Source organism: Herpailurus yagouaroundi, unplaced genomic scaffold, assembly GCF_014898765.1.
Source record: "Herpailurus yagouaroundi ecotype Mexico unplaced genomic scaffold, PumYag 159, whole genome shotgun sequence".
Lineage (NCBI taxonomy): Eukaryota > Metazoa > Chordata > Mammalia > Carnivora > Felidae > Herpailurus > Herpailurus yagouaroundi.
The window spans coordinates 42,079,439-42,107,138 of NW_024412400.1; the positions used below are offsets into that span (position 1 = coordinate 42,079,439).

A 27,700-nucleotide genomic window follows, 5' to 3' on the forward strand; every position below is an offset into this window, starting at 1 on the left:
AGTAACTTTTTTGACTAGAGTAAATTGAAAAAAAGATTAATGCAATGGTTTATTTAGCACAGTTATAATAAGTAATATCATTGGCACAATCAGAAATGCAATCCAGATGTTGGGAGCATTCTCTCCATCTTGGAATAAACTTTGGGGGGCGTATCTTTCATTTTCTCATCTGAGTGCCCACTCCACGCCCTCAGTAGCTCTGTTTGGCCACCACTTTTAAGCACATAACTGTTCAGTAACTCACACATGAATAGCAACTTCAGAAGAGAGCCCTATTCATTGAACAAGTTGGTGAATAAAATTTGGAGAAAATTAAGGCTCTCAAGTACTGATCAACATTTCCCTTGGCATCCTATTAGTCTCATGCTGTAACTGCTTGACAATAAGACTACGCAATTATCTTACAATTACAGCTTCAAGATTTTAACCTGAATGGGTTTGTTGGGTCCCACTTCCATTATTTTTGCCATATGTCATACTAATGAATGTTTTGTTGTAGTCTTTCTTAGCCAAGTCTTTCTCATGAGACTGTGAAGTCAAAACAGTAATATCTAATCTACTGTATAATGAGAAAGGTATACTAATCAGTTGATAGTTTCTTTTCTTGCTTTCTTTTTTTCTTTTTCATGATTGACTGGCTATTAGACCTTTCTTGTTGAAGTTAATTAGGCTGGATGTTTAAAATGAAATAAAAGGAAAGGGAAAGGAAATCTAAAAAGGAGGAGGAAAAAGTGAATGGAGAAAGAAAGAGAGAGAAATAGGGGAGGCAAAATACCATATGAGAAAACGTAACTATGGTTAAAAAGAACCTCTCAGGATATGCTCCCCATTTCATTCGTCAAGCTAATCAGGGTATTAAAATCTTTGTATTTTGCCAAAGGAAATGTCTTTACACTCACTTCTAGAAAAAAATGCAAATTGGAAAATCATTTCATATTTTCAGTCATTTGTCTCAAGCCATTTCACTCATTTTGTGTCATACCATTTTCTCCACCAGCATTCCAAATTTCTGAATTACAGTTTACATTTCAGACTATAAAATGGGCTTATGTATTAGAGTTTCTTAGTTTTGTATCTACCAGTGTAATTTCATCATGAAAATCCTATCTGTGTATGTATCTCCATACCCTATACTTCATTCATTCATTCATTCACCTACAGGTGAATTCGCCTATAGGCATTAACTTACCAGAAATGTTGCATGTTTTATACTGTATTCATATATAGATTTGGTTTGATTTAACATAAAATCCTAGAAGTTTTATTTCTGGCTAGGTATTTTCAACATTGAGGAGCATTTTTTCAGATGGGAGAGAATTAATCAGAATAAATGATAAATGACAGAATAGATAATAATAACCATTTTGTTTGTTTTTATACAGAAATAGAATTAGTAAAAAATAATTCATTAGCCTACAAAGTGGCCTTTTTGATTAGTCTGATTTCCTGAAACCAACTAAATCACATGTTTAAGACTTGAAATATTGCAGAGACATTTCCTACCACGTATCAAAACATACTGTAGCATGAAAAATTTTAAACAGATCAGTGGAAGCAGAACCCAGTACATGTAAAAACTTTACAGCAATAAAGAAAGTATCACAATTTAATGAAAGAGAGTTTGACACTTCTAAATGTTCTTTGGGAAAACAGGCCACATGTTAAAAATACAGAAGTCAGCTTAGATTCTCATCTTTGACTCCACCTAAAAAAGTCCAATTGGAGAATGAGTTTGAGGGAGGAGAATAAAAAAAAGAAAATCAACAAATAACACAAAGGCTTATAGAAAAACTAGATGATATCAATGTCAGGATGGAAAACAGTGCTCTTAAAACAGGGAAAAATAAGAAAGGAAAAGATAGACTATATAAAATTAAAATAGCATGCAAACTAAAAGGCACAATGACAAATACATTCACAATATACATGATAGAATGTTGAATAACCTTATTTTATAACAAGATCCTGTAAATGAGTGAGAAGTATATATATGCATCCCAGTAAAGGAAAGGGGGGGGGGAGGTTAAAGAGAAACATGATACTAATAGACAAATGTAAATTCAATAGTAGTAACTAAATTCATATGTGTATTTAATTTCATTGTTCAGAGATAGTTGGGATTATGGTAGAGCTGTCAAAAGTGTGCCCCTATAGCTTTTCTGGTGAATAGTCTGATGTTACATGCCAGGAAAATGAAGGATAATTGTATTTTTGATCTTAAAATTTCACTACTCCTGTTATTAATGTATCTTAAGAAAATCTTTAGAGATTCTTAAAAAGATTTACTTTCAAGGATGATCAAAACAGCTTTCCTTTAACAATATGAAGGTAAAAATAATCCATCTTTCTAAATATATGGCTATAATAAAATAATGAACATCACTACAATGGAAATACTGCTATAAATACCATAGTTTCTGTAAATATTCCATGACATGGATAACAGTTAATCGGTATAATTTGAGGGGAAAAACAAATCCACTCATATATAGTATTTTTTTTAGTTCTTCATAAATAAGTAGGTAGAAAGAAAAATGGCTGGCATAAAATAAATAAAAATATTAACAGTCATCATTTCTTGACAATGGCATTCTCGCTGCTTTCCATTTTTAAATTTAAATTTAAATTTAAATTTTTACTTTTACTTTTTAATTTATACTTTTCTAAACTTGTTTATAATTAATGTATATTACAGTTATAATTTTAAAAGATAAATATTTTAAATAAAAATGTGTCACCCTCCTCCTGTCTTTTTCTGCCTCCATATCCCAGAGGGACTCTGTAAAACCTACTAATACTGCATGGGCAGAAAGGAAATGAGTGCATTTGATCTTGAGAGCTTGCTTCTTTTCTCAGACCATGCTTTCTTCCTGCTTCCTCTTCCTTACTCACCTTTACAATCTGTGAACAAATCTAGCTCCTGAACAAGACCCAAGGCCCTTAAAGAGCATCAAACTCTGTTTCCACTCTTACCCAGCTGCCCCCATGTCACCCTGTAGCAACCTGCAGTCATTACATCAGTCAGAGAGGTCCTTTTAAAATTTAAATGAACTTAAACCCTCTGTTCAAAACCTTCTGACAGTGTCTTTTCACTTAGAGTAAAAACCAGACTTCTTATAATAGCTACAACTCTACCATGATCTGACACACCATGACTACTTCTCAACCTGTAATACTTTCCTTCTTGCTCTCCCTACTCCACCCTCCCTGATCTTGAAACTCTCAGCGTGCTCTCACCACAGGGCCTTATCACTGGCTGCTCCTTTTGCAAGCAGCACTTGCTGAAACCACCTCATTTAAAATTACAATTTGCACCTTTTGGGATGAGCACTGGGTGATGTATGGAAACCAATTTGACAATAAATTTCATATATAAATAAAAAAAAAAAAGAAAGGAAAAAAAAATAAATAAATCTGTGCTTTAAAACTCGAGTTGAACAAAAAAATAAAAAAATAAAAAATAAAATAAAATTACAATTTGCCTTGCCCGAGGATGCTGGGCCATAATTTTCTTTTCTTTTCTTTTTTCTTTTCTTTTCTTTTCTTTTCTTTTCTTTTCTTTTCTCTCTCTTTCTTTTTTTCTTTTTCTTTTTGTAGTGTCTTTTCTGGTTTTGGTATCAGAGTAATGATGACTTTGTAAAATGAGTTTGGAAGCAGTCCTTCCTCTTCAAATTTTTGGAATAATTTGAGAAGAATAGGTATTAGTTTTTTAAATGTTTGGTAGAATTCACCTGTGTCAACATCTGGTCCTGGACTTTTGCTCATTGAGTGCTTTTTGATTACTAATGATTCAATTTCATTGCTACCAATCAGGCTATTCAAAATTTCATTTTCTTCATTATTAAGTCTTGGAGGATTGTATGTTTCCAGGAATTTATCCATTTCTTGTAGGTTGTCCAATTTGCTGGCATATAATTGTTTATAGTAGTCTTCTTATGATCCTTTGTATATCCATGGTATTCTTCACAATATCTCCTCATTTACTTCTGATTTTGTTTATTTGGGCCTTCTCTTTTTTTTTCTTGATGAGTCTGGCTAAAGGTTTATCAGTTTTGCTTATCTTTTCAAAGAACCAGCTCTTAGTTTCTAAGGCAAGTTACTATCTGCCACCAAACATATTTTTTACAATATTGTTGACTATATTCCCTATGCTGTACCTTGCGTCCTGTGTCTTTTTACTTTTATAACTGAAAGTTTGTACCTCTTAATTCTCTTCACCTATTTCTTCCCCCCCAGCAGCCATCAGTTTGTTCTCTGTATTTATGAGTTTATTTCTGTTTTGTTTTGTTTGTTGTCTTGTTTTGCTTTTTAGATTCCATGTATAAGTGAAATCCTATGCTATTTGTCTTTGTCTGACTTATTTCACTTCTCATAATGCATGCAATGTCCATTCATGTTTCTGAAATGGCAAGATTTCATTCTTTTTATGGCTGAATAACATTCCATTGTGTGTGTGTGTGTGTGTGTGTGTGTGTGTGTGTGTGTACGTACATGTGTACCACATCTTCTTTATCCCTTCATCCACTGATGGACACATGGGTTGCTTCCATATCTTGGCTAATTGAAAATAATGCTGCAGTGAACATAGGTGTGCATATGACTTTTCAGGTTCATGTTTTCATTTTCTTCAGGTAAATATCCAGAAGTAGTATTGCTGGATCATATGGTAGTTATTTTTTTTTAACTTTTTGAGGAGTCTCCATGCTGTTATCTGTAGTGACTGCACCAATTTATACTTCAGCTCAAACAAATTATAACCCTTCAGTTCTAGTCCCTTTTATTCTCCTTTCTTTTTCTCACCACCACTCGCCACCAGATAAACTTTAGACTTTACTTGTATGTTGTGCTTTTGTCTTCTGACTTTTCCCCCTGGAATGCGAGTTCAATGAGGCCTAGAATTTTTGTTTCTTCTTTTTGTTATCTCCAGTGCCTAGAATAGTGCTTGGCTTGTAGTAAGGGACCAATATAAATTGTTGACTAAATGAAAGTTTATAGTCCCAGCTCCTAGTGCAGTGTCTGGCACATAGACACAGTATGTACCGAATAAATGGTTTTAACCAAAAATTTAAAGCCACTTCATATAAGTGGTTTCCTTTTATCAATTTACAACTTGTTTCTACCTTCCTATCTCCCAAAATCGTTACTAAAATGAGACTGGAGGGGAGAGAGCTAAATCTCTGCATTCAACTTGTGTTACTAAATCTTACTTAAATATAATGTAATAAGTCCTGTTTATTTCCTTGGTTGTGATCTAAAATTTAGGATGAAAGAAATAAGCAATTTTTTAAACTATCTAAACTAAAAATCCTTCCCACCCCTACTTCTTTTTTGGTAGAACACTAGCAGAGGTCTCTCTTTTTCTTTTTTAAATTTTGTTCATGTTTATTTTTGACACAGAGAGAAACAGAGCATGAGTGGGGGAGGGGAAGAGAGAGAGACACACACACACACAGAATCTCAAGCAGGCCCCAGGCTCTGAGCTGTCAGCACAGAGCCCGACACGGGGCTCAAACCCACCAACCGTAAGATCATGACCTGAACTGAAGTCGGACGCTTCACCGACTGAGCCACCCAGGCACCCCTGGCAGAGGTCTCTTACATCAACATGTATCCCTTTCAAATGTTTCTGTGTTTATTTTTCATTTATAAAATGAATATATATAATACCCATGTTTCCTTAATAATTTATTTCCAGGAAAGTTTCCTTCCACCACCTAAGATACTGTTATGTAATTAGAAAAGTTGGATGATAAAGGAAAGTACCAAAGTTAAGACTGATTATTTAATTAGGAATAGGTAGTCTCTATGCAGAAGGAAAAGACTAAGCTAGTTAAGGTTCTTAAATCTTTCTGCAAATCAGAGTAAATAACTCGTACACCACCATAACCCATTTACTTACAATGCTAAGATTTGCTTTAGTTTCAACAAGCTAGTGAAACATAATAGGGACAGAATAAAGAAGTGCAACCAGGAATTGTCTAATGTGTTAGGGGCTTGAGCACTGTCATGGCCCCCATCCTAATGCTATAAAGGGCAATTAGTTGCATTTAGAGATGCTTGGGGCTCTGAAAGCTGGTGAACTCTTCCTAACAGAGGAATACCATTGGCCATCAGATTTCAGGGTGCCTCCATAAGGTACTGCACATTGGCTGTTAGCAGAATGTTAAAGGGAAAGTGACTTTGAAAGGGGTCTGTCTTAACCACCTTCCAAATCTTAAACCTGGGTTCGCTCCTGTAAATTGATTTAATCTCATCAACACTGTTTTCATTTTATTCCAAAGAAGCCTGAGCTTAAAGTTCAGAGAAGGGGAAAAGAGGTCCTCTTCTACTCCGTCTAGTAGAGATATATCCATCCCAAGCCCAACAGGCCAACTACTCAGGATAAGGGTTTTGTCTAATATACAGAAATTCTAATTCCCAAGGACTGGCAAAGGACAAGTACACCGATATGCTCTACTGTGACCTATTTACATCATAGATCCACTTTTTTTTAGTGACTCTCTAGAATGCAGCTTGAACATGAGTTAAGGAATTCTGGGAAGATATAATTATAAGGAGACTGACCTTATTCACCTGAGATGATTCTTCCAACACCTGTAGCTTATCCCAGTTCACAGAAAGACATAGTCTAGTTTCAAAGTAACTACAACCTGAGTTTTAGCCTGGCTAAAGTTCACTGAAAAAAATACGTTGCCTGGCCATGCAACTGATTATATTCCAAAAATAATCTGTACAGTGAATTGTGCTTTCACTGTCAAATAATAGATAAAACCAACAGATCATTTATCTTATGCTTTGGTATAGCTGTGTAATTAATTTAAAGTTGCATGATACTATCCTTGCATAAAAACAGTGGACAATTCCAGAAAAAAAAAAAAGCCCATATGAATAAGATATTTAAAATAGACTCACGGGGGATCTTCTAAGATTAGCTTGATAGAATTTGTTTACATCAGTAACTTTCTACCTACTTATTGCCTGCCCTCAGGAATACCATATTGGCTTGGTATTTAAATCTAAAAGTAGAATCATCAAAGCTAATAGTAATTTTTTCCTTCCTTAACTAAAATGTTTTCAAACTACCTACATCTGTGTATTTGCCACAGGCAAATGATGTGACCTATGAATCACTGGACTGTAAAAAAAAAAAAAAAGCCATGATCCCCAAGACAACAGAAAGCTAAACATCTGGAGAAAACCTAGTACCCAAAGATGGATTGTACAATGTGGTGACAGGTGGTGCTAAGAACTATTAAGCTGATTTTAATAAAAAAGGCAAATATCTCCAATTCCATTTCTTCCAATAAATTCCTTTAAGCAGGTGCAAGAGCAAAGCAGAATTAGTTTCCTTTATGTTAAGTATGAAAGAGCTTCCTCTTTTTTCTTTTTAGAATCTTTGAGATGACATTACTCTCATTAAAATATCACTGTATACTATGTTTTTATTTTTGTCATTCAAGAGAAATGTAAATAATACCTTATCAAAGTAGCTAAATATCTGAAACAACTGTCTATGTGCTGACAGATTAAATGGATGAAAATAAACCAGTCTAAAAATGTAAGAGTTTTCTTTCCTTTAATAGGGGTTAAAATTTTGTTTTAAACTAAATCCAAATAGTGAAAATATCTTTGGAAAATAGCCTTTAAAAATCCAAGGAAAATCCTGGTTCTCGCAGTAAGTATCCATTTTATTTCAGGCTTCAGTTTCTCAAGCCTTACTTTTCTCAGCTCCAAAACAAAAATAAGAGACAATTTGGTCTCTCCAAAAAAAAAAAAAAAAAAAAAAAAGGATGGCATAATTCTAAAACTTGGGGTAATTTTCTTAAAAAATGTAAATGCTCATATTCCTCATCCTTGGATCCAAGATAGACAAGTAATACAAGATTAAGACAGGAAGTGAACATTTGAATCCAGCTGGATTGACAAGTCAATAAATGGAGGTCAAGTATTAATTACCTATAAACAATGAGAACTCTGAGGTTAATAGACTCTGAAATATTGTCTGGGTACTTAAATGCTGCAACTACTTATATTCTTTATAATTTTAGTGCTTATAAGCTAATTTTTTGTATATTTATATTTGTTTATAATTATGCATATATAACTTTTATAAAACAATATAAGATGACTATAATTGAACACATTGTTACTTTCAATAAATATAACTAGTCTTAACGCCCTATTAAGTGGGAAACATTTTTCAGATCGGCTAACAAGCAAACTCCAGCTCTGTGATGTGTATAAGAAACACAGCTAATGTTTTTCATTAAATTTTTAATCCATGCTGTGCCAAGCGTTGACTCTATGGGCAGCACCAAAGAAGTCTGCTATCCCTGATCTGTTTTCCAGCTTTCCACGCTGATATGGAAACCTTTGGTGACTCATGAAGTCTGAATTTTCATTTAAACAAAAATATTCATATTTTGATATTTTTTCTGAGATATGTGTCTCAAGTACTTCTGTGAGAATTGAAGCCAAAAGACACATCATATAAAACAATTTAATTTCATTTGCGAAACAAAACATATCTCAAATTATTTTTAAAATGATTGTGTGTTTTCCTTTTTTCAGATGTGGATTTAGCCAAATAGTCTAACTTGTACATGACATAGTTTTAGATGTGATTTGGCTTGCATTCATTCCATTTGTGTAATGTTATAAAATTATGTAAAATTATCAATGTGGAGTTTTATTTTTTTTCTTACCTCTGTGTGTGGTTCCTAATAAGTGTTACAATTTGGGCATCAGAAACACTGCTTGCCACGTTGCTGAATTCTCCACATACTTATTTCTGAAAGAGTACATACCTGCTTCACCGCAGTTTCTATCAATACATTTCCTCGCAAAACCAAAAAAAGAATTTTACATATATATTTGTAAATGTAAAATTTGGAAACATTGTAGCTCTCTGGCTCTAAGATATTTTAAGGAGACAAGTTCACAGTAATTTGAGGGTAGTTCAGCTGCGTGTGTTTTCAAATCTCCACATAATTCTCTCAAAAGCAAACCATAATGATTCTGATCGTTGTTCTATTCTTCTTATATAGCCTCTCACCTCTCAGCCTGAGAATCTCACAGTGAGAATGAGAAAGTTGCCATTCAATGAAGATGATTAGAGAAGCCCTGTGAATTCCTTAAGAGTGAATAAGACAGCAAGCATTTGGTGGTGCTTAAAAGGACACTGCTGAGATGCAACACAAGATTGGGGCACTGAAAATATTTTCAGATGCAGCCCCTTTCCTTTAGAATTAGTGTTTCCTTGTCATCCCAGAGCAGTTGTTATATTCTGTACTAACACAACAAAATATTGTAATATCACATCGGTTTTCATAACCACAAAGAACAATGGATATTTTTGCTATCTGACAATACCACGCCAAATCAACTAGTCTATTCAGGTGAAGAAAAAAACCACAAGACATTTGACACTGTAGCCTATCTACTTAACTATATTTTCTCCAGCTCTCATGTGCTGTATCTTTTTCTTTTCCTCTTCCTCTCTTACTCTCCTCTTTTTCCATCACTCCTGAACCAAACAGGGAGAAAGTATGGTCTCTACCTTCCAGGAGTGTAGAATCTAGCAGAGAAAACATATAATTAAATGAAATAAACTGCAGTGAGTATTATTATAAAGTAAAGATCAAATAGAAATAAAATCTCATGCGAGCCCAGAAGGGAGGTCACCAGCAACCTAGACCAGAAGGGAAAGTTGGAGACAGGTGAACAGGGAGAAGATTCTAGGTGAAGGCCTGGAGGCAAAGGGGAGTGTAGGCATTCTAGGAACTGAAATAAATTATGTATGACTTCATTAAGGTGGAAATGAAGCTCTGCTACCTGTGTACCCAAATTCTCCCTGTCTTCTATTTGGATGTTCACCAACACTGTATTTCCCAGTATTTTATCCTTGTATTTATGTGTGGTCATGTGACTCTTTCCCACTAATAGCATGTAAGCACAAATAATGAGTATCACTTTTGAGCCAAGGTCCACCCCTCTTTCCCTTTGTCAGCTAAATATAAAATATTTTAAGTCCTGGGAGGAGGCAGAGCCACAGGATGGGAAGAACCTAGGTTTCTGGGTACTCTTAGGAGAATAGTCTGCCAACAAGAATCCTTCAGCGGACTATTAGCTAAACAAGAAATACACATCCATTGTGTTGAACCATTACACAATTGACCTACCTCAACTAACATAGGGGCTGGACAGCAGGGGGCCATGCAGGCCCTGGTTAAAGAGTTTCATCTTTATCTTAAGGAATAATGGGGAACCACCAAAGGGCTTTAAGCTGGGAACTGTCAAATTCACAAAACCAGTCATCTTCAATTAGCTCTACCTATAATGAAGGAGTAGTCATTGTTTCTAATAAGTTAGGCAATTTCTCTCAGGTTCCTGCTCCTCTCCCATAGTGAATAACATGAAGCATGATTTACTCAAACAGTTTTAGTAAACCCCTGTCTTAATACAGAAAATAATAATAAATGTCTGGAATTTAAAAGGACAGAACAGTTTATTTCCCCCAAATCCCTATTGTATAGAAAAGGAAGGACCATAAAGGTGAGGTACTTACCCAAGGTCACCTGGGGATGTTAAGAGCAGAGTGGGAGGTCAAGGACTAAGCCAAGTTCTCTTGCTGTCACCCAAGTCTCTTTCTGCTATGCCTGGCTGTTTTAATTCCTTGAGCCCCAGTGCTTGCAACAGATTCAGTTACTCTGGGGAAATGAATTAAGGGGATTAACCACTGAAAAATTATTACTCTGGCAATAGCATTTTGACTTTAAAGTTGGGGTCATTTGCATGTAATTTTTAGAAATACGATAAATGCTTTCTTTTTGCCTTTAATTGATATCTTATTGAACTAAAAGTAATGAAATCTTCTAACACCTTACATCTCCTTACAAGAAACATCTCCATCAGTGAGAGAGAAATATTTAGAGTACAATTTCTATCTTTGTTTTATAATTTTTATGTCTTCATAATCTGCAACTCCCTCTGTATTCTTTCCTGAACTCATTCTCTGGCCTTGAAGGTAATTGCCACAGTGTCTAATCCGCTAGTAGACCATCTGATGAAGTTGAATTGGCTGAGACTGGCATTTTGCTCATGCTGTCAAACATTAAGAGATAAAGAGCCCTGTGTTGAGGATGTTGCTTTTTTAATTTTCCCAGGCTAACTAAAAGCCCATGGCTTCTAGTGATGAAAGATGATAGAAATATATCCATCAGCAAATATGAGTCTAAGAGAGTTGCATGTATAAAAATGATGGAACATTAGAGCAACTGGCAGACCAGGAAATGAGAAACTATAATAAAGTACATAATGGCACGTATCAAGAAGGTAGTGCCCAATATGGACATTGTTCTGTATTGATATTAATTTGGTGTCAATAGAGATCTAAAGAATGGAAAATCATCTTAGTCCCTAATGGCAAATTGGAAATTAATGGAAGTAATATAAATTAAAACTAGTCAATAGTACACATGCTTTTATATATCCTCTAATCTTACAAACACAAAAGCATAATTCATCAGTTATTATAAATAAATCTATCAGTCTATAACAAGACAAGACACCAGTGAGTTTGGATCTTCCATTAGTATACAGAAATCATTTCAAAAATTTTTTTCTTTTCTTTCTTTTTTTAACGTTTATTTATTTTTTTGAGACAGAGAGAGACAGAGCATGAACGGGGGAGGGTCAGAGAGAGGGAGACACAGAATCCAAAACAGGCTCTAGGCTCCGAGCTGTCAGCACAGAGCCTGACGCGGGGCTCAAACCCACGGACTGCGAGATCATGACCTGAGCCAAAGTCGGCCGCTTAACCGACTGAGCCACCCAGGCGCCCCCAGAAATCATTTCAAAATAAGCTTGAAATACCAAGCAAATCTACTCTTTCAACATTGTATGGCTTATAATGATAGGTCCAAGACTAGGTTATACCCATCTATTCTTAGGAAATGTTTTTACAAATGAATGCTCGTATTATATGGGGGATGATAAATGAATATTGATATGTGCTATGCTAAATCTGAGAGAATAGCAAATTGACTGGGGGAAGAGGGTGTGGGAAGTGAGGGAAGAGAGCAACCGTTCAGAGTAAGTCTAACTTTGAACAAGAAATTTGTCTGTGCATCATTTCCTTTATCTGTAAACTGGACATGATCATAACTGTTATACAAGTTTTAACTGAGAATGATAAATTTTGCACATATACACACACTAAACAAATAATGTATGGCATTGTATCTGGCATATAACATGCATCTAAAACATGATAGTTTTATTGCCATCACCATCATTACTGGTATTACTGTTATTATGTTATTATTGCTATCGTTATTAAGTTGGTCAGAGTTTCCAGTGAGTATATCAATGTATTGTTTCTTTTAGAATGAATCAAGTGGGGAGTGATGTTATGATTATTTAAGTAAATGGCCACTACTTCAAGAGAAAGGGATTTTTCTAATTATATATATGTGTATATATATATAATATATATATTATATATAATATATATACACACATTTACATTATATATTGTAATATATATAATCATTACTATTAAGCACAAGATTTTCATTCTTCTACTAGGATTAAAATACATGACATTATGGTACAAAGTGTGGTTACCAATTACTTGCTTATTTCATAAGAGAAAAGATAATTTGCCACAGCTGTTATCTGAAATTTCAGCACCTTTTGTTCAAGCCGTATGAATGTGCTCTTCATGTAACAACAATGAATAAAAGGTAGTTAACTGAAAAAATAAAAAAGAAATACTTCAAGCGTATTATTTCATGGTGGCCCTGGAGAGCATTGGACAGAAAGTTCAGGATAATCTATAAAAAGCAGGGTGGAGGGAAGGAGGTGGTGAAAGGGGCCAAGGGGCTATGGGGCCATGTGAATCCATGTGGAAAAATGATCAGTGCTGGAGAAGGTTAAATTCTCAGTCCCTGAAGTCTTGCTGTTGTGGCTACAGCCCAAGAAAGTTAATGAAAGAAAGGAGCACTGACAACTCCTGCTGCTTCGACAGGAGCTTACCACCTCATTACTGGCCAGATTCTTACAACCAAAAGAAAAGAATACTCCTGCCAAGGAAAAGAGTAAGAGCTAGAGCGAGAGAGTCATCCAAGCAAGGCATCGCTGATATTGGGCGAAGATCAAAGTGATATCAAACAAAAGGAACTGGACAAGAAATAGCTGAGCCAAGAGCTACGACCACAGACTAGACAACTATCCAAACCCCAGGCAGGAGAGACGGAAAGGACAAGTTAAATCCCTTAGTCCTCCCTGCCGAATGGGAAAAAGTAAATGAAGTGACACCATCTGCTCACTTTCCCAGAAGAGAAAGTTTCAACTCCTCATGGTTAGTAATGCAAACGTTTTCAAAAGCATTACTCTAATTACAAATGATTAGAAATGATTCCTAGAAGTAAGGACTTAACTCGCGGTGTGCCTGACTAATGAACGTTTTCTGCACATCCCACTGCACTTTGAGCTGACTTTGAAAGCACTGGCTAGAGACAGTTTCTGAGGTTTTAAAATGATACTCTTAAAGATAATAGGATGCTTCCCTGTTTTTCTAAATGTCTCTAAAGCATACAAATGCACGGTGTTTTTGTTTTTTTGTTTTTTTCCAAAACACAATAGGAAATCACAGAGTTCTTCCAGAACTAGCAAATGGAGCTCTTGTTATTTCAGTTGTTGGTGTGTTTATGTGAGTTTGTGTTTGTGTGCATGCCAAACTGGGGTGGGAGGAGGGAAGTACATATCAACTAAAATGAAATATTTAAACTTAGATTTATAATAATACTATTAATGGAGGTGTATTCCTTGTGATAGATTTAAATTCCAGGATTATCTCTTTAAATTATTACTAGACTCCATTAAAAGTTGATCATAGCAAGGGGTGATGGTGATTTGGAGCAACTGGAACTCTCACACTTCGCCAGTGGGTATAAATTTGGAAAGCTGTTTGGTAGTGTAATCACACCTCAGAGATACTGTAGGTTCAGTACCAGACTACTGCAAAAAAGTGAATATGACAATAAAGCAAGGCAAATTAATTTTTTGGTTTCCAAGTGCATATAAAAGTTACATTTACACTATACCATAATCTATTAAATATGCAATAGCATTATGTCAAAAAAATGTGCATACCTTAATTAAAAATACTTTACTGATAAAAAATGCTAACCATCATCTGAGCTTTCAGTAAGTTGTAATCTTTTGGCCGGTGGAGGGTCTTGTCTTGATATTGATGGCAGCTGACGGGTAAGGGTGCTGGTTGATAAAGATTGGGGTGGCTGTGGCTGTTGTCTTAAAATAAGACAATAATGAATTTTGCCCAACCATTGACTCTTCCATGAACAATTTCCCTGTAGCATGTGACTACATTTGACAGCATTTTACCAATAGTAGGATTTCTTTCAGTATTGGAATCAATCCTCTCAAACTCTGCTACTGCATTATCAACTATGTTTGTGTTATATTCTAAATCTTTTGTATTCATTTCAGCAATCTTAACAGCATCTTCACCGGGGTAGATTCCATTTCAAGAAGCCACTCTCTTTGTTCATCCATTAAAGGAACTCCTCATCTGTTAAAGTTTGATCATGAGATTACAGCCATTCAGTCACAGTTTTAAGCCCTACTTCTATTGGAGTTCTCTTGTCCTTTCTACTACATCCGCAGTTACTTCCTCCATTAAAATCTTGAACCCCTCAAAGTCATCCATCAGCGTTGGAACCAATTTCTTTCAAACTCCTATTCATGCTGATATGTTGACCTCTTCCCATGAATTAAAAATGGTGAATCTTTTCCAGAAAGTTCTCGATTTACTCTGCCAGACCCATCAGAGGAATCACTATCCATGGCAGCTATAGCCTTAGAAAATTTATTTTTAAATACCAAAACTTGAAAGTAGGAATTATTCCATGATCCGTGGTCTGTGGAATGGATGTTGTGTTAGCAGGGATGGAAACAATATTCATCACATTGTATATCTCCATCAGAGCTCTTGGTGACCAGGTGCATTGTCAATGAGCAGTAATATTTTGAAAGAAATATATTTTTTTCCTGAGCAATAGATCTCTCACCATGTAGACCATGCTATAAACAAATGTGCTGTCATCCAGGCTTTGTTGTTCCATTTATAGAGAACAGGCAGAGTAGATTTGACTTAATTCTTAAAGACCCTAAGATTTTTGGAATGGTAAATGAGCATTGGCTTCAACTTAAAGTCATCAGCTGCATTAGCCCCTAATAAGAAAGTCAACCTGTCATTTGAAATTTTGATGCCAGCCACTGACTTCTCCTCTCTAGTTTTATAAGTCCTGGATGACTTCTTCTTCCGATGGAAGGCTCTTTCATTTACACTGAAAATCTATTGTTTAGTGTAGTCACCTTGGCAGATGTTCAAACACCGAAAATTCCTGAACATCTAGATTAGGAACATTGCAGGTTATCCATGTTTTCTTTTGCATCACCCACCTAGAAAAGGACTCACATTTTAAAAATCAAACTCTTAATCTTTTCTTTTATAAGTTACCTGGTACCATCTGCTCTCCTATCTATAAGTTCAATGAAAGCAAAGATCTGTATGTTTCCTCAGTATTATTTTTTTCAGGTCTAGGTAGTACCGAAATCATAGCAGAAGGTCAACTGATATTTGTTGTATGAAAATAGACAGATAGATAGATAAAAACAAGGGCAGCCAAAAGAGCCAGTGGATAAGAGAAACTTCAAAAAATACATAATCTGTTAAGTAAATTGTGAAATGCAATACAGTCAAGGACAGAAAAGGGGGCCTTGGGGGTTGTAGGAGCTCTTGTTTATTCATCTCAAGCCACATATCAAATTCAATAAGGAAAATTTAAGATGTACGTATAGCAGTGGCTATTTTAGGGTGATAGAGTTAAAAGTAATGAATGTGTTTTTGTATTTTTAGCTAATTTTCAAATAATCTACAGTAAGGTTTATCATTTCATAATCAGAAAAACGTGAAAAAGTGGAAATAAAAACACGGATTTTAACAAATATTTAAGTATTGTCTACTATACGTGCGGCATTGCTCAGTACCAACATGTAAATATATTAAGTAAACAAGACCCATATCATTCAGAAGGCAGACTTACCGAGAAGGCAGACATGAAAATGAGCTATTAGCATCAGCATGCGAGTGCTGCGGTGGGTGTATTTATCCAGCATTTGAGAGAAGCAATGAGCTATGTATATATATCCCAGGTAGGAGGGGCCTGACAAGTTTCACAGAGTAGGTGGCCTGTAGACTGTTTTTTATTTCAGAGTCAGATTTAAAGGAATTATTAAATGGAATGGTAATGATGATTTCTAAAACACTCCATTAATTTTTTAAGTAAAATTATAACAGCTTGAGAAAACAACCTGATGAGAGACCTAACCATTTACAATGTAAAGAAATAAGCACAATCATGAAGCAAGGGAGGGAATAGGTAATGGGAATTATTTGTAAATGGAGAAGAGAAGGGAATTTCCTTTTTTTTTGTTCGGGAAACATCAACAACAAATGAAAATGAATGGGTTTTTATAAGTTAATAGCTGCAAAATTTCATTATTTTGGAAAATGATAAAAGGAATTTTTCCTTAGTGATCAATCCTATAATAGAATGATCTGATAATTCCATAAATTTAGCAGAATCATGAAACCAAAAAGTAAGTGTTGCATTTGTTCATTAAAAAAAAAAAAGCAAAAAAGAAAGAGAAGCAGAGACCTGGAAAATGAAAGCCATTATGTTTCCCTTTACTTGCTCTGCTTTTATATATGCATGTTTTTAAAATTCTCACAATAATAGATTAGTAAAGGCAAATATTTTTTCTTCCTCTTCCTGAAGGCTTGAGATCAATGGGAGATTCACTCACACACACACACACACACACACACACACACACACACAAACTTTGTAAGAAGAATAGAAAGCATCAGTATTTTGAAACCAAAACTACAGTCATATCAATGCTCACATGAAATGCAAACAATTTAAACAAATCCAGTCTGATGGAGGGACCTTTTTGAGCATTTAACTGGTAGTGAATTAGGTGACTTTTGATTTCAGACAGTGACCTTTGACCATTTTTAGGTGTTTAATAAAAAAAAAAAAAACTTTTGTTTTGAGGGTGATTTTTATTTTAAATCGTTTTCTGAGTTTTTCAGAAATTCAAAACAATGAAAACAAATGCAATAGAATGGCATCTCCATTGCTCAATTGATTAAAAAATAATGTTTACAATTCATTACTAAAAAAGCCATGGCTATCCAATATAAAAGTGTCATCTAGTCATCTTGCCCGAAGAATCAACTGTTGAAATGTGTCAAGTCTTGCCTCTCAGAACATCTTGAAGGATAAAAGTTAATAAACCATAAATTGGAGCCTTGATCTTTACAAGGCAAAAACTTTGAAATTGAACTGTCTTCAGTGGTAATAAGTGTTCTGGAAGGCTTGCCTTCTCTAGGTTTATTTGGAAGGTATGGGACATTATCTTACCATCTGGGCCATCAAGACATCTGCAGTAATAAAGAAGAACTCATAAAAGCCATTTTGCACAAAATAACTTGTATTCGGAGTGATATTCATCACAAAAAGCTTGCTGCAGAAACTAGTCCTTGTCCTCTAGGTAGCTTCTACGTGTAACTGTATATTCTTTACATTCAGTGTGCCCTCAGCTGGGGCTGGCAATGGTAACTGTCTAGGTATTAATGTGGTGTAGGTGTGGATTTGGGACAGAATACATAGTCTGAAGATGCAGTATATTTTAACTAAAACTTGCAAACAGATATATTCTTTACCTTTCTTCCAGATAATACATATATGTGTGTGTGTGTGTATATATATGTGTGTGTGTGTGTGTGTGTGTGTGTGTGTGGTGTGTATGTAGTTAGATATACTAGAGGAATTAAAAAATTTTTTGCACTATCCCTGTGGACTGAATAATTCAGTCTATGGACTGAATAATTATATACTCATTTTATAGAACTTAAAATAGAAGAAAACAATGTAAATAAAATAATATAAAATACATAACATTCTCTATCCATCATGAGGGTAAAGACAGTGTAATAGGGAGATTTGGGGCCATTCTTCCAAATTCAAGTATAAAATAATCTGGCCTATCAGATATATTACCAAAATGATTTTTATTGAAACCTTATGTGAGTTTTAGATGAATCATATTCCCCCACTCTCCTGCTGATAACAGATTTTCCAAGATGCACTTAATGATCTGAATCCCATTGAAGAATGCTTGTGGCATTCTGCCACAAAGGGGAAAAGTCCACCATTAACTCTTATTTTAGTTGCTTATCAGGAGAGGATCACTGGACTTCTACTCTCCAAAATTCCATGAGGAACAGATGCTTGTTATGTAATATGAAATTACCCTACTTCCCTCTCTCATCCCCTTAAAAGAATGAACGGAAGGCCTGGATAGAATTATATGGTCTAAAGCGCATCTTAGAAATGAAGGCTTCAAGTAAGCTAGGTTTGAAAATATCTGCCATATTTTTTTCATAGTGGATAGAAAAATCAACATCCAACAAGACTGAAAATGGAAGATTTAGGAGCGAAACATTAAGACCTGTGCCAGAACTATAATTTCTTTAAAAGAGAAAATGAATTAGCTGTCACATCCCAGATGGATGAACATAAGGCAAACTAATCTCTAGGCAGTGAGCAAATCTTAAGGGAAGGCCCTCTCCCACCCTGTCCCATGCATCAGGAGAACCCTCTGTCCGGCTCTATACTCAGCAGGGCCTCACCTGCCCTCCACCTTTCCCCTCCTTTCAGTTTCATCAGTTCTAAGCAGACTACAAAAAGGCATTATAATGTATGGTCATTTATTAGCTTACACAGATTTCTAGCTCTCTTTAAATAATTTTATGACACATGCGCATAATTTTAAACATGTGTTGTGGATTTTTTTAATGTCAGCTACAGAGTAAGTTTTATTAGTACTGAATTAGGATAGTAATCATAATCATAACTGTAGCCATAATCATAATATATAGCTTCTTACTGTAATTTCTCTGATATAACCAGGCTTCATACTAACCTCTGGGTTCCATTTTTAATGAACCTACTCTGTGTCAGATGTGGGGATAGAATAGTGAAAATGTAACCTGTACTCTCATAGAGCTTATATTCTAAAGGAGGAGACAGGCAATATATGTAAATGGATAAAGAAAGATCTGGTGATAGAAGCTATAAAGGCAACAAAACTGGGTGATGCTGTTCAGCATAGAGAGCAATTGGATTGAGGGGAAGGGTGCCTACTTTAGAATGAGTCATTTACATTTCTCTGGGATGCAGAAATGAAGTGATTTCTGAATGATGATGAGGAGATAGTCATGGGCTCATCTGGCTAAGGTGGGGCCAAGCAGAAAGATGATCATGAAGAAACCCTAGGGATGCTCTATGCTTAGTGTTTCCTAGGGGTAGTCAGGTGGCCACTGAGTGCCAAGAACACAGAAGAACCTGGTAGGAGATTAAATCAGAGAGATAAGAAATCCACAGCAAAATTATCAGAGGCTTTATGTCTGAAATTAAAAATGTGGTGCAGCTACTTACTGATGGATTCTATGCTCATGTATGACATGGTCTAACTTTTCTTCTAGAATGTATGTGCAGAAAGGATTGTAAAGGGAGCCAAGCAAGGGAAGTGAGGGCAATTTGGAGGCTAGGTGATGAATACTGGAGACTTATACTGAGTTGAGGGCAGTAGTGAAAATGGATGAGGTGCCTCTTAGGGGGAGAGATAATAAGACTTAATGACCAGTTTCATGTAGGAACTGAGGTGCCTCAAGACTTCAGAGATCCTTGTGTACTAACTGCCTTTAAGAAGAGCAGTAGATGTTTATGTGCTCAATCTTCTATGTACATACATTCTGCATTTCTCTACCTAACCTTGGCCAAAAGCTAATTAATAAAGGTTAAAATTAATTTGCTTTTTCAAAGAATAAAACAAAGGAAAAGTGTGAACATTATAATTACATGAAAATCTTGTCAAGTTATGGTTAGAAGTTGTGTTTTGGTGTCTGGGCATCACCTCAAGGACGATAAGAAGATATGGTTAGTAAAATACAGAGCAGGCTGTTTAAGTAAAGGGAACAAGAATCTTGCATTTTCAAAATATAAAGTGGTAGGGTAATAAAGCTGGAGGATAGAATAATTATTTGTTCCTAGTAAGCACATTTATTCAAACCAATATCAAGAAGTCATCGATAAAACAGTACAAACATTGTTGTTTAACAGCAAAGGCTAACTAACAACAGTAAGAAAGAGCACCCCATGAATTTCAACAATCGCGGATAAATACAAAACACTGAAGAAACATTTTTCTATATGAACATAGTGTTTTCAGGATCCCTCAAACAATGGTTTATATACAAAGAAGGAGGAAAGTGATAGTAATTTAAGTGTGGGATGGACACAGACCCCTGCAGGAGGGTAGTGTGGGGGAGAGAGTGAATCGGGGAAAGAAAATCTCCCTCACAGATTCAATCCATTTCTTCACTCGGGAATCAAAGGGGGAATTGCTTAGAAAGCTGGTGTGAATCTCACTTGGGTCTTTGTTCTTAATATGTTGGTAAGATAATTACACTCAACTAGGTTGAACCACTTTCTCCTTAACTTTAAAAACTACTAAAGATATTAGTTGAGGAATTTTAATTAAAACTTCCATAGATAGATCCTAGAAAGCCTTGCCACTCTTTTGTCAAATGTTGATTATGGGATGGTGACAACAAAGAAGGGAAGAGAGATGAATATAGAACAGCAAAGAAGCACACAGGAACTACATTTTTTTTTTTGAAAAATGATGTTTCTAATAAATGGTTTATAAACTTTTATAAATTCTCCTTGCAATAGTATAAAATATCAAGGAGTATTGATTTTAGAGATGAATTTTTATACAACCGATCTTAGTATCTATAGATTTTGTCTTTTTTTTTCCCTTGGGTGAACACAATGTCTCTAAACAATATGAAAGAGAAAACTATACCACCCCCTGTAACACACACAGAGAACAGTTCTAGGCTGCATTTCCATATTTGAACATAAAATGAGCCATTTAATAACTTTTACATTATGTTTGTGTGAGCTTAAGATTTAAACATTAATTTTTAGATAGTAAAATCTAAACATTATTATTCTAGAGATATTGGCATTTTTACTATGTGGCCTTCATATCTTTATAATTCCCAAAAAATTTTTTTTAATGTTTTATTTATTTTTGAGAGAGAAAGAGAGACAGAGCACGAGCGGGGGAGGAGCAGGGAGAGAGGGAGACACAGAATCTGAAACAGGCTCCAGGCTGTGAGCTGTCAGCACAGAGCCCAACACGGGTCTCGAACTCACAGACTGCGAGATCATGACCTGAGCCGAAGCTGGACGCTCAACCGACTGAGCCACCCAGGTGCCCCCCAAAAATATTTTAATAAGAAAATTAAATCAAATCACAACCATTTATAAAAATTACACAAAGGATTCAATGCTCATGTTTCAAGAATAAACTATGAACAGTTTTGTCATTACAAAGTCTACTTTACTAAATCTCAACTCTTATTCTCTTTTACCAAATAAATGAAAGACATATTGAACAGTGTCTGTAGCAACCATATTCTCATGCTTTCAAGAAACCAAGTACATCAATACATAATAACATGCCAAAGTAATAGAGTAATAAAAATGGTAGAAAAAATATATCTATTCTGGGAAAGTTGGAATAAGAAGATAAGAGACTCTTCTGTTCATTTTTTGGGGAAGGTACAAGGTAAATAAAATGCCCCTCAGTGCCTGGGATTAAAATCAAGAGAACAAATCATCTACATGCAAGAGACAAAAAGAAGTATACATCCTAAAATAAACTTAAATCCCATTACAAAAAGTCTTTATTTTATCTGCCTATTGTTATCACTCTTATTCTTTTATGTTCTTTTTTACACTCTTCATGAATTCTAACTTTGAGGTGAGAGAAAAATTATAGGAATAGTCAGCAGTTGCAACATAGAGAATTTGGAAAGTTTTCATTTGAAGAGAAAAATAGCAAGAAAAGATGTTTCGAGAATAAGTGATCGTCTCATTGCAGAGATAGTAGGCATTCACAGTAGACTTTTTGCCACCATTCGAGCTATTATCAGTGATGGTAAAGCTTCCTGGGATTTCTGTAAAGGGACACAGTTGAGATTTGTTCCTAGCAAAATGCAGTATGCTCTTTGAAAGGTAGGGGTCCTTCCAAAGGGGATTATATCTTGCCAGAAAGCTCATTTGTATGAGCTTTCCCTCCTCCTAGGCTCCCCAGCAACTCTCCCCTCCGTTTGGCACCATGCAGTAGCATCACATGACTTTTTGGACTGGCTGAGTTCATTGAACATAAAGCCTTGGCAGTGGCAGAAGCCAGGAAACATACACCAGTAAATGGATCTCATTTGAATCACTGTACATAGGGTTTACTTGATTTATCCCATATCGTACCAGGTTCCAACGTGGCAGCAAGACTCTGCACTCGGTTGCCATGTTCAACAAAAGCACTGAGGTTAAACTTTAGTTATACTGCCAATAAGCCGTTTTCCATAAATATCTTTTGCTTCAAAATTTTTTTCTGTCATTTTGTTCCTCTCTAAGGGTTCAGAGAAGAGGTTGGACAGGTTCAACTTTGTTTAATGTTTAGAAACTATACAATAATATGGCTGTTTCTGTTTGAACCATAAGCTACCCTTTAATGGAATTTTACAACAGAGGCTAAAAATCATTACTCTGAATAAGTTAGTAGAATTTGTGCTCTTCTTCATGTCGTCTGAAGTTTTTGTGCCTCCACTCATCTTTCTTTAAACATAGTACCTCATACATTTTCTTTATTGGGTTAATATAGTTTAAAGTGCTTAAAACTGTGCTGAGAACATAACAGATACGCCAGAGCTGTTAATTTTTTTTTATTGTTTTAACTACTCACGTGTTAGTTTACGTGTTTAATATTTGTCTCACCCTTAGACCCTGATCTATTTGTAGTCACTTTCCCTGTTGATTTGTATTCCCAGTGCCTGGCAAATATGTTGCACTCAAATCATATTTGTCACCCTGTAGCAAATCATCATCATTGTCATCGTGAAAAATACTGCGCTATTATTGCTATGAACATGATGTTTTAATAGTAACACTAAAGAAGAAGTATAAGAAACATAGTCCCCAGCCATTAGAATTCATACTTACTAAAGGTAGACCAGAAAGAGGAGGAACAAAGATGACAAATGTCTTAGGAGCTCTACCTCTTTGCAGATTGATCAGAGAGACAGAGGTAAGCAAATAATTGCAATATTATACTGTAGGTTCTAATTAAATGTCAGTAACTAAATTTCTTCTTCTGGAAGCAGCCACAAAAAGTTTCACAGGCTCTGATTTTTACTTTTGAGAAGCATAGAGATCAAAAATTATTCTTTATTAAAAATCTACGACACACCTGATACTGTAATCAATAATTTATAGCATTCATCCCTATTCTATGTCAGATAGAGGTTACTATTACTTTTTAAATGTTTGAAAATTGTTGCTAGAATTTTTTATTAAGTTCCTTGGTGCTTGAGTTAGTAAGTTCCTGAGCAAGGATTAAAACAAGGAAAGTTATGGGGCACCTGGGTGGCTCAGTCAGTTAAACAGCTGACTCTTGATATCTGCTCAGGTCATAGTACCATGGTTCTTGAGATTGAGCCCCATGTCAGGCTCTGTGCTGACAATGCAGGTATTTTATAAATGTGATTAAAGATAATAGACAATTAACTTTAAGATTATTCTAAATAATATGGGTGAGCTTGATTCAATTAGTCAAAAGGTCTTAAAATCAGAGCTGAGGTTTCTCTGAAAAAGAAATTCCACATATAGATGACATACAGCTGTGCCTAAGAGTTCTAGCCTGTCCTTCCTGATGGCCTGCACTGAAGTTTCAGACTTGCTTATCTAGCCCCCCAAATCACATAAGCCAATTTCTGGTAATAAATCTCTTAGAATTTTCTCCTCTTGGTTCTATCTTGCAGGATGAACCTTGATTGACACAGATTTTGGTACCTGGAAGTATGATACTGCTGTAATAAATACCTTAAAATAAAAGTGGGCAACAAGAAGAAGCTAGAATTTTGAGAAACACAGTTTTGTTTTGTTTTGTTTTTAAAGTAGATTGCTCTGAACATACTATTAGCGGAAATATGTGTGAATAACTCTACTATTAGGGACTCCAAAGCAAATGAGGACCATAAAAGACAAAACCTAAATTACCTTAGCAAATACCTAAATTATGATGAACAAACTTTTAGTAGATATATGGTTGTTAAAAGTGGGTGGTGAGGGCTAAGGAGGATATAAGAAATATGATATTAGAAACTAAAGAAAGGGGACATTCTTGCTATGTAGTGCAGAAACCTTAGCAGAATTATATTCTGAATTTATGTAGAAAGGGGAATTTGGAAGCAATGGAATTCAACATTTAGTGCAGGAAACCTCCAAGCAAAGTGTTGAATTTGTGGCATGGTTTTTATTGCAGCTTATGCAAAAGGAAAGAAATAAATTGAGAAAGAGTTGGTAAACACAGAGAAACTAGGACTTGATGGTTTGGGAAAATATCAGTTTATCCAGAAACGCAAAAGACTCTGCAGTTAAGATATTCCCCATAAGAAAAGCAGACTCCAATGAAAACCATCAAGAGTCTGGCTATACCACTTTTAGCTAATACCTCAGGAAGATTTTAAAAAGTCAGATTATTTAGTAACACAAATGTACTTTGACGAGAGCACATGAGATATATGACTCATACATTCCCTCAGTCAATGAGGCAGAAGCCAAAAACAGAGATGAGATTATCTAGGAAAGATCCAGGAAGTAGATTCTTATCTACTGGAGTGAATCTCTAGGACATATACAGGAAACCCCTAAAGTTCTTGAGAATGTTATGCCAGGAGAAATACTGCTAGTTTGGACTGAAAGGCATGGAGAAAAGACAAAATAAAAGAAGGCTTTTGATACCCCAAAATTTCCAGGAAGGAAACAGGCTGATAAAATCACTCAGCAGTAAACATATGCTGTCATTTATAAAATAGGAAGGATGGCTCACAATGTGGAACCTCAAGGCAAGAGGGTGGAGCTTCAAGCTCAAGAATGTAGAGCCTGGAGTCCAGAGGATGGAAGTACTCCCCAGGCCTTGAAACCTAAGAGGGTGTGCCTCGCTGAATTTTGAAATTTACTGCTCAGTGACTCTTTTTTTTCTTTTCTTTTCTCCCATTATGAGAAGGAATGTCCATAACTGTTATCCCATGCCCATCCCACTGTCACATTTTGGGAGCAGAACTTGTTTTTAGGTTCAAAGGTCCACAAATAGGAATTTTATACCAAATACATTTATACCAACATGCATTATACTCATACTTAATTTAGATTATTTCAATGCTATTGGTTTGGGACTTTTATGCTGATGACATTTATATGAGATTTTGGACTTTGAGTTGATATTATAATGGGTTGAGATATTGTGGACATTGGATAGGATGAATATATTTTATATGTAGGATGGATTTGAATCTCTAGGGTGCAAAAGATAAACTGTGAAAGGTGAAACAACAGCTTTCCAAATATGTTCACATCCTAATCTGTGGAAACTATAAATATGATACCTTATGTGGCAAAGTGGACTTTGTAGATGTAATTAAATGAAAAACCTGGAGATGAATAGATTATTTTGGATTATCTGGGTGGGCCCAATATAATCACATGAGTCCTTAAAAGTAGAAAAGATAGGAAGAAGAGAGACACAGGGAGATATGACTATGGAAGAGGTCAGAGTGATGTCATGTGAGAGATGTGAGAAGGATTCAACTCACATTTGCTAGCTTTGAAGACAGAAAAAGGGGTCTGTAAGTTAAAGAATGCAAGCAACCTTGTAGAACTTGAAAAAGGCAAGGAAATAGATCCTACCCAAAGAGTACAGGGAAAAATGCAGTTCTGCTTTAAAATCATTATTTTATCCTGTTGAGACGGTGTTGGACCTTTGACCTAGAGAACTGTAAGATAATAAAGTTGTGTTGTTTAAATGTGGTGAGAGTCAATACTGACTTATGGCTCTTGGTCAGTAGTTTGATTTGGCTGAATAATCAGGTAGTTGGGTAGGAACACAATTCAAAAGTTGGTAACCTCTGGGCGAGAGGTATGTGAGTAGACTCTTTGAGCAAAGAATATGAAGATATGAGATATTTATGTCCCGTGTGTATGCCCACAAGTGGATAACCTCAACAAAGGAGGATTCTATTAAACAGTTGCTAAGGATGGCTCTGAAATGAGTCTCTTTCCCCAGCCATTCTTCTAATTGTTGAATAGTTTTGTGAACAATGTGGCTATGGTTGCAGGGATGGAGATTATGCATGGCTCAGTAACATAAACTTATGCTCACCATTGTTGGCCTGGTTACAGCCACTATCAGGTGCTGAATGGCTTTTTGAAAACTCACTTACAGTGCCAGGTAGATGGTAATGCCTTGGGGTCTTGGAAAAGCTCCAGATGCTATATATGCTCTTAATTAGGCATCCAATATATGAGGCTCTTTATCATATAGGTAGGGTTCACTCTCAGGATAGAGGGAGAAGGGCACCACTTACTATTATCCATAGTGATCCACTGGCAAAAATGTTTGCTTCCTATCCGCCCAACTGTATACTCTACTGGCCTAAAGGTCTTAATTCCAAAGGGAAAATTGCTTCTACCAGAAGACGTAACAATGATTCCATTGAACTGAGAATTGAGACTGTCAGCCAATTTGGGCTCCTCACACTTCTAAAGTATGGTGACAAAGAGGTGGCTACTGTGCTGTCTAGTGTGCAAAATAAATTGGTTTGCTACTACACAGTGGAGTTAAGGAAGAGTATGTCTGGAATATAGGAGATTCATTATAGCATCTTATAGTATCACCATATCCTGTGATTACAGTTAATGAAAAACTATGATGACCCAATTCAGGAAGGACCACTAAAGTTTCAAACCCTTCAAGAAGGAAAGTTTAAGGGAATGCCACCAAATGAAAGCTGTGGGAAAAGGAAATATGGAATGGGTAATGGAAGAAGGTAATTAAACATGCTACCTTTGACCATGTGATCACTATAGAAACAAAGATTATAATCATTGTTTTTCTTCCTTATTTTGTAATGAATATTTGTATATATATATAATAACCAATCTTTTTATTCCTTGTTATACCTTTATCATATAATATAAAATGTATTCACAATACATAACATAACAATAGTTGACTTTATATCACAGTATTGAAGCTACAGGATATTAAAGAAAGAGAGTGAACATCACCCAAAAACTTTTCATCCTCTTAAAGAAAATGGTTAGTTTGGTTTCCATTGTACCCAAAATAGTTGTATTATGTTCAGTAGAAATATGACTTTGTTGTTGCTTTTATTTGGAGATTAAATAAGATTTAAAATGTGTTCCAGAGAGATAGATGGTTCGACAAGGGGTGGACTGTGATGGTCTTTCTCATGTGTCCACTTGGCTAGTCTACTGTCCCTAGTTATTCAGTCAAATGCTAGTTTAAGTATTGCAGTGAAGGTATGTTGTAAATCTGTGGAAAGACCATAGTCAAAAGCAGACATTCTGGAAAGATTAAGTAAAGCTGCAAAGCTGGGTATTTT

The 27,700-nt window shown here is 35.5% G+C and overlaps 1 long non-coding RNA gene and 1 pseudogene across 1 annotated transcript in view; one reads left to right on the top strand and one right to left on the bottom strand.

Moving 5' to 3' along the window:
* The window catches only part of LOC121033793 (uncharacterized), a 237,092-nt gene that overhangs the window by 81,009 nt on the left and 128,383 nt on the right, over positions 1 to 27,700 (top strand). The window lies entirely within an intron of this gene.
* On the bottom strand, positions 13,319 to 13,439 carry LOC121034291 (uncharacterized; annotated as a pseudogene).